This window comes from Bactrocera tryoni, chromosome 2 (assembly GCF_016617805.1).
Source record: "Bactrocera tryoni isolate S06 chromosome 2, CSIRO_BtryS06_freeze2, whole genome shotgun sequence".
In the NCBI taxonomy this organism is placed as follows: Eukaryota; Metazoa; Arthropoda; class Insecta; order Diptera; family Tephritidae; genus Bactrocera; species Bactrocera tryoni.
Window position 1 is genome coordinate 50843238 of NC_052500.1, and position 8919 is coordinate 50852156.

The following is an 8919-nucleotide window of genomic DNA, read 5'->3' on the forward strand; positions in this document are numbered from 1 at the left end:
GGCTCGTTGGTCTAGGGGTATGATTTCCGCTTAGGGTGCGGGAGGTCCCGGGTTCAAATCCCGGACGAGCCCAAGAGCAAATATTTTGTTAAATAACATTATTTGTTTTAAAAAAGGAAATAATACAAAATAATAAAAATTATATTAAATTTTATACACTTGAAGGCAAGTGTAGAAGACAATATTATGTATCTCACATAAAATATTTTTATCGATCAATTATCATATATTATCTAGCATTATCATTTCCGGTTTCAATACTCAGTACTAAGGGCAAATATAATATACAGATATAAAAATGGTTTGAAATATTTTCAATATTACAAGGTATTAACATTTTTCTAGAAGCATTAGGGTTGTTTTAATAGCTAAATCGGTGGCAATGACTTAAAAATGAAATATGTCGGACAAGAACAATCAGCTGATATTCAATTTGTTTACAGTTTCATCTGTCAAAATAAGGTTTACCATTATTTTAAATTACTTTTTTTTTGAAAAAATTGTTTGAAAAAAAACGATGTACTGACAATGCCTCTATTTCAATATACAAGCTAAGATAGATTTTAACAAGCCAATATAAACATGTTGGCCAACTTTTCCTTACAAAATAAGCTAATTGCTTAATGTACTGGTCAAATAAAACACGATTATTGTCACATTTATATGAATATGAATAAATATACTATATGTCTATACAAAAAAACCGGAAACTTGGCCTAAGTCAAGCGTGGGCCCCTGGTCAGTCAGCGTGTTCAACTAACAGTTTGGGCACCACTGGCTCGTTGGTCTAGGGGTATGATTTCCGCTTAGGGTGCGGGAGGTCCCGGGTTCAAATCCCGGACGAGCCCAAGATATCTACTTTTTGGAACTCAAAAGATCCTTTCATTTTACAAATTTTACAAAATCAAAACAATATTGTAAAGCGTGAGAGAGTTACGGCTACATTGAGATGCTCAACTATTTTAGTGATAGTGAAGATATATTTTTTGTTTTGTTAATATTAAATTATAGTTTACTATAATCCATCCACATTTTCGAAATATTTAAAATGCAACTGGCTCGTTGGTCTAGGGGTATGATTTCCGCTTAGGGTGCGGGAGGTCCCGGGTTCAAATCCCGGACGAGCCCAAGATATGAACTTTTTAATAAAAGAAGTTTGAGAGTAAACGTTTATGTGTATAGAAAATATATAAATGTGGATCTGGATAGAAGAATCTCCCTCATAGATCTATTTATCCAAAACCTGCAGTTAAAGAGAACAATAGTCGTTTTAGAAAATTTAAAGCCGCTTTTGTAACGTATTATGAAGGAAAAATGTAACCCTAAATTATCGTTCGAAGTCTGTTATAAAATATTATATGTATATCGATGTAGAAATTATCGGTTGCCCTACTCACTATAATATTTTACTCAATAATACAGCACTAATTATTCGCTAATAACATTATCAGCTTTTAAATACTGATTTCTTTAATGACTGTAGAGTTGCTTCTAACGGTTTTTTTAGCTTGACTTGATTTATATGACAAGTTGTCAATTATTTATCTGTTATTTACGTAGTAATCTACGGTATAAACAGTATGCACTTTATTGCCATAATAAAGAATTTTACGATCTTAGATTTATTATAATCTTGTGAAATTTATTAACTCATTGCGAACTTGAGTGGAGGGTTGTGTTTAATAATTTATTTAATGAAAGGTAAAAATCACTGAAATACAATCGTTTAAAGATAATGCTAATAGAAGTGTATGTATGAACTTAATCTTGTCATAAATTCTGTTACAAAGTTTCAAAACAAACAGTGTCGTTATTTTAAAACTATTATTTTAAAATAAACTGAAATGAAATTTATCAGCTTCTCAAAAATAGTATTTCGTTAATGTTTTGGTAATGTTTGCTTCCGGCTCTAATGATCATTTTATCGAAATATTTACATTTGATCTCAGAAAGAGGTCGTCCTCACGTGGTTCGAAACAATTCAGCCATAAAAACTGTTCGCGAACTCATTCGAAAAACCCCTTAGGAAACAGAAAGTGATATCAAGAAAATGGTTATAGCGATCAGAGCACGGACTTAAATTGACGGTAAACTGGTCATATTGTAATACAATTGGTGTAAATTTGGCTTATAAGATGTAAGCGTCTTCCATTGTGGCACCTGGTTTACGGCCATGAAATTAAAAAAAATTAAAAATATTTCACTGTTGAAAATGTTTTTAGTAAGCAAAGCGACAGGACATCAACCAGCTGGGCAGCGGCACCTTCCCAAATAAGGGACCGGACATTCCAGGTGTATGCCCTTAATTCGTAGACCTTTTTTCGTTTGCCATGGTCGTCATCAAAAGGGGGGTCTCTCATCCGAGGCTGGTTATAGCTATTCACTGGGGGTGTTTTTTACGTGGCGGGTCCCAAACTCAGCGCACAACCCTATGTGGGGGATGTTTCGCCTTCTCACTTTAGCTCGCCTTCGAACGGATGTTCTTAGGCTACCCAGAGGATACTTGGTCAAAGACCGGAAGTAGTGAGTTGCTTGAGCCATGTGTAAAAGAATCGTTTCTGGCCACTCCCAAGTGAATGGCGATCAGAGAACTTTCCTCACTTGCGTGAACTTCTACACATGACTCCATCCTTCGGACTGAGTAGGCAATTGAGAAGCAAAGTCCTCTCTCGACAAACAAAAACCAAACTCTATAAGCAGAGGCTTGAACGATGTCAACAACTGATGAGTCGACGTTGCGAGTTTTCGAGAGAAAAGTTCTGCGAAAGATTTATGGCCCTTTGCGCGTTGGCCACGGCGAATATCGCATTCGACGGAACGATGAGCTGTACGAGATATATGACGACATTGACATAGTTCAGCGAATTAAAAGACAGCGGCTACGCTGGCTAGGTAATGTTGTCCGATTGGACGGAAACACTCCAGCTCTAAAATTATTCGACGCTGTACCCGCCGGGGGAAGGAGAGGAAGAGGAAGACCTTCACTCCGTTGGAAGAACCAAGTGGAGAAGGACCTGGCTACGCTTGGAATATCCAATTGGCGCCACGTAGCGAAAAGAAGAAACGACTGGCGCACTGTTGTTAACTCGGCTATAATCGCGTAAGCGGTATCTACGCCAATTAAGAAAAAGAAGAGAAAGCGACAATAATTTTGATAGAAGTCTCCTGTTAAGGCGTTACACCTGTTCACTTCTGTGAAAAGGAGTAAAACTGGGTCAAAAGTGTGTCAGGATGTTTTAGAAGTAGTAAAGTAGTTAAGCAATACTCTCTTCGATGGAGAGCATAGGATCTTCTTACAAGATTCTGGTGCTTAGAATAAATGTTCCTGGTTTCAAATCTGCATATAGTTGGTCGTCAGCCAATACTGAATGCTGGATCTCAATGGAACGATTTGTAAACATTGTGCAGGCGAAGGTCTTTTTATGATGAAATTCCAAACAATACTGAATAAAAATAACATGACAGTTTGACACGATCGACCCCTGATCTGTCAAAAAAGGTCTATTGAAAAAAGTACGTCTAGAGGGATCACCCGTTATATGACAGTATAGTATTGAATTATTTTGCTCTATAGCTAAAGCTCAATACCTCTAATACAATTATAGGCAGGTTCAAGGTTTCAGACAAATAGACTCCTTATCGCGTAACTTCTTCAATAAATTGCTGGAGAAAACAATCGAGCGGCAGAGCCAAATAGAGAAGGTACAATCTCATTCGTGACTGTTGACAGTCATAACTTTGAAGTCTTTGATAATTTTCTCTATCTTGGAGCCAGCATCAACGCCAACAACAATATAGGCTTTGAAATCCATCGGAATAAAATCACTCCTGCAACAGGTGCTACATACTTTGGACTAAGTAGGCAATTGAGAAATAAAGTCCTCTCTCGATGAACGAAGACCGAACTCTTCACGTCCCTCATCATTGCGGTTCTTCTATTAGTGCGGAGGCATGGAAAATTACATCATCTGATGATGAAGGCTTTCGATTCAGTATCTGGCGGTGGAAGCAGAGGAAGATGAAGACCTAGACTCCTTTGAAGAAATCAGGTAGAGAAGAACTTGCTGCACATGTTATCTCGAATTGGCGGAAAATAGTGAAAACAAGCTATAACCACGTAAGTGGTGTCTACTCCTGTAAAGAAGAAGAAGAAACTACTAATTCAACCAAAAGAGAGTTTTATAACTGAACAAAATTTTCTTGTGCTACGTCGTAGGAACCGACCAACAGAATATTGTTATGAAATGCCAAGGCAAACGGAATACAAATCAACTTCAAAACTTTCAATTCCGAAAAAATATTACCTCATTGGAAACCATACGTCTTAAAAAACCCGTTATATAACCACTGCTACGTCATACATATGTACATACATACAATAATAAAAAAACTACCAAGAACTATATTTGGGTATTTTAAACCAATTTTGATAAAATGCGAATTTTAGTTTTTACTTATGACTAAATCTCTAAAACGAATATTTTTTTGCTAAAATACTAAGAAAGTTGAGGTTTGCTCATATCGAAAAATTTTATTTGACCACAGCTTTGCTGATCGCTTTCTTCAAACGCTTCAATCAAAATTCAAATTGCTTAAAAGCTCAATATTTTATGCACGAGTTACTGTCGATAAAATAGTTCACTAGTTGAAAATAATAATCCTATTGCTATGACTTGTATTATGTGAGCGGATTACTCTTAATACAATTCACACTCTCAAAAATGTTGAACAATAAGTTTATTTCTATTTAATTTTACCTTTTTTACCGTTGCTTTGATGAAGTGTCTAATGGCACCAGCTTTAGTTTGTGCGGCTTTTCAAACAACCTTGTTGCTGCGCATTGAAAAATCATTAGTTGTCAATTAATCATTGCGAAAACATTAAGCACAAGTAAAAAGCGCGAAGCAAGTGGAAAAAATACAAAAAAAAACTGCTTATGTGCAAGCTCAACAAATAATTAACTTAAGACCCTATAATCGAGCAATTGCTTTTCAAGTAAAAGAAAATAAACAACGCTGAAAAATAAAAAAAGAGGAGGAAATCTATCAATCAATCAACAATGGTAAAATATGAGCTTAATTTTTCAGTAATTATGTAATGTATGAAGTGTATGAAATATTATCAGCTTTGGAACGGCAAGTGTGATCGGACACAAAGTCTTCGAACGGTGGCTAGGAAGCCAAAGTCGCGCAACGAATCAGAAAATAGAATTAGTAGAATAAAGAGGAATCAGTTAATTTAAGCCTGTAGTAAGGCAAAGAGCAGCGCTGCAGTTTGTGGATTGTAAAAAGTAGCTACGGATACAAAGCTCGAAGCGACGAAAAACATAAAAGGAAATCAATTTGAGCGTTGTTGCTTTTATTTTGCTATGGTAGTGTATTTGGTGAAAAATGTCATTAACAAGCGATTTTTCGTTGGCAGTTAAAAACCAAACTCATTAAGTAATTAATCACCATGAAAATGTCAGTAAGACCACGAAATTATGGCTAATTTGTGGGCAACAGTGATACGAGTATAATGACAGACATACATATTTCTAGCTTGGCATATATCGACGAACGCCTTACGACAGACAAAAAGCTATAGCGGTAGATAACAGCAAAAGCAACTAATAGCATAACAATTTATATACATACATATGACTATATATGCGGGTATATATTATATACACTTATACATATATGCAACTTTGTAAGTTTTTGGGTGTCTAATATTTTTCCATGTCATCCACGAAAAATCATTTGCCATTTACTCGTAATAATAACGTTAAAAATTGATAGAAAATTAATATTATTGAGAACCGCCAAAGTAGAAATAACCATCACTCAGCGTTAAAAATCATTTATCACCATCACATTATGGCGTTTCAGGCATGAAACCGAAAAATTACTTTAACTTCACGCACATGCAAACATACGTATATGTATATATAAGTTATAGGTATTGGAATATACATATGTAAATCAATGAATATAGTGTATATATCGCAAAGCTAATAGCATTTGGTCCTAATTAATTTAACAGCAGCAGAAAAATATTGAATTTAATAAAACTAAATTCAACATGCTTAAGTCAAGTTGTTGCGGTGGATCGTAAGTGTTAATAAAAAGTGAAATATTTATATATATACATTTATAAAATACAACAAAGAAAATGTGTAATAAATATTGAAAACGCAAAACCGCCAAAATTGAATCATTCGTGACAATTAAATACCAATATGATTGATGGCAGTGATAAATCGTTGCATTTTTTTATCTTTTACTTTGATTTACTGAATTTAAAAATGCTTAAGTAAATTCTCAGGCCACGCTGGCTTGCAATAATCAATCAAACTTATAAAAGAATTAAATATATCATTTGTATATATGTACATCCATATTCGACACTAATTAACCAATACCGCCTTTGGCACGCACTATTACGGTTCTTTATTCAGATAAAACTGCGGTGCAATACTTTGTCCTCCTTTGAATCTCGGAAGTTATGAATAATGCCCTCAATTCCATATTTCATTAAAATATTTTTTTTTTTAAACATTCTCAAAATGAAGTCATTTTATTAGAAAAAATTTCTTCTGCCTTCAAAGTGACATATATTATATAATAAGATATCAAATATTCTACGTTCATTTAGTGGTCGATATATACGATCCAAAGACAACCTGAAGTTTGGACTTGTTATATGAGGTTATATCCCCCCCATATATTATATTACCCCGAAAGATTGAGCAATATTTATGGTGCACTCTTGCCAACAGGTGTTACTTTGGACTGAGTAGGCAATTGAAAAAAATCCACTCCCGACGAACAAAGGCGAAACTCTACAAGTCCCTCATCATTTTTGTCCTGCTATATCTTAGGAGAGTTCGAGAGAAAAGTTTTGCGGAAGATTTATGGCCCTTTACGCATTGACAAAAGCGAGTACCGCAGTCGATGGAACGATGAGCTTTACGATATAATTATACGCCGACATTAACACAGCTCAGCGTTTCAAGAGTCAGCGGTTGCGCTAGGTAGATCATGTTGTCCGGATGGACGAGAACACTCCAGCTTTGAGGGTATTCGACTCGCCGGTAGAAGCAGAGGAAGAACCAGATCTCCACTCCGTTAGAGAGGTTCGATTTGGCAAAGTGTCAGTCATTCCAGCCGGTACGGAGCTCGTGACACTAAAAAAGCTAATTAACATTTAAAGAAATCATTACAAGGACATATTCTTATAAAGTTAACCTTTGTATGGGAGGTGGGCGTGGTTATTATCCGATTTCTTCCATTTTTGAACTGTATATGGAAATGCCTGAAGAAAACGACTCTGTAGAGTTTGGTTGACATAGCTATAGTAGTTTCCGAGATATGTACAAAAAACTTAGTAGGGGGCGGGGCCAAGCCCACTTTTCCAAAAAAAAAATTACGTCCAAATATGCCCCTCTATAATGCGATCCTTTGTGCCAAGTTTCATTTTAATATTTTTATTTATGGCTTAGTTATGACAGTTTATAGGTTTTCGGTTTCCGCCATTTTGTGGGCGTGGCAGTGGGGCGATTTTGCCCATCTTCGAACTTAACCTTCTTATGGAGCCAAGAAACGTGTACCAAGTTTCATCATGATATCTCAATTTTTACTCAAGTTACAGCTTGCACGGACGGACGGACAGACAGGCATCCGGATTTCAACTCTACTCGTCACCCTGATCACTTTGATATATATAACCCTATATCTGACTCTTTTAGTTTTAGGACTTACAAACAACCGTTATGTGAACAAAACTATAATACTCTCCTTAGCAACTTTGTCGCGAGAGTATAAAAATAATGGATTATTTTTACTAGACCTACCAATATCAAACTAATCGCTACTATTTGTATAAGAAAGTGGCAATCGAAAAGTCATAAGGAAAATATAAATTATGTTTACAAATTGTTTATTGTTTTCGATTTGGGCACGTCGATCGTGGCAAGGATGAATCGCCGTTTGATAAAGACCTAATAATTGCCGATGTACGAGTATGTACACATGTGTGTATGTTTAAAAATATTTGGAAACTGATATGTGAGTAGATATATCAACTTTTAAGTGCGAAATGCGTTGGTGAGAAACGTGACTGAGGCTAAAATTCTTGCTCTGTTTGTTGATTATAATTCTGAATGACGCTATCTGCCATCGTGCGCTTGATTTCGAGTATCTTACCTAAATTTTTAACTTGAATTTGATACTGCTTATGACGGAGCAGAGATTTAAATACATAAACATATAAGTTAAAATGTAAAAAAATATGCATGCATTTCATAGATAATGTCAAAATTTGACCCGCAAATTGGCGTGAATTAAACCTTTGATTGATCGCCGCTCGAGTGACTCTTATCAGCTACACAAATTTTATTTTTATTATTTACTTAAACTCAAGATTTGCTGGCTGCCTTTTTAAGCTGTGACGAATTTATAATTTATGATTCATAAACTAATGAAATTTATTTGCATACGCTGCTTCCTCTGACTTGCGAGTGTCTGCTGCTGTAGATAACCATGGTGGAAAGTGTGAGTTAGAAGATAAGCCAACTTTGATGTGTATTTCCTGTATTTCAAATAATTCTTAATAAATACCGCTCAGTGTGTCAACGAAATGTCATAGGAGTCATCGCTTTTATTACATTTTACTGATTCTGTTGCCACATTCATAAACAGATTCGTTTGTTCAAATAAAAAATATAATTTTTATTTTATTGCATAAAATAGATTTGAAAAAATGTGGAAATAATCATGTGGTAGTTTTAAATAAACCCCTATACAAATTTTGATTTCTGTTTTTATTGCCGCCAGTTTCAACTAGACGGCGGAAATGTCAAATCAATGTAGAAGGTAGTGTTGGTATAGTAGTGTATGGTATCTTCCATATTGTATCCTAAACAACTTTTGCAAACCA

At 35.3% G+C, this 8919-nt stretch overlaps 3 non-coding genes across 3 annotated transcripts; all 3 read left to right on the top strand.

Moving 5' to 3' along the window:
• On the top strand, window positions 1–72 carry Trnap-agg. Its single transcript has one exon. It is a non-coding gene; the product is annotated as a tRNA-Pro (tRNA).
• A 704-nt stretch (window positions 73–776) lies between these two features.
• On the top strand, window positions 777–848 carry Trnap-agg. Its single transcript has one exon. It is a non-coding gene; the product is annotated as a tRNA-Pro (tRNA).
• A 208-nt stretch (window positions 849–1056) lies between these two features.
• On the top strand, window positions 1057–1128 carry Trnap-agg. The gene has a single exon. It is a non-coding gene; the product is annotated as a tRNA-Pro (tRNA).
• The last annotated feature ends 7791 nt before the right edge of the window (window positions 1129–8919 follow it).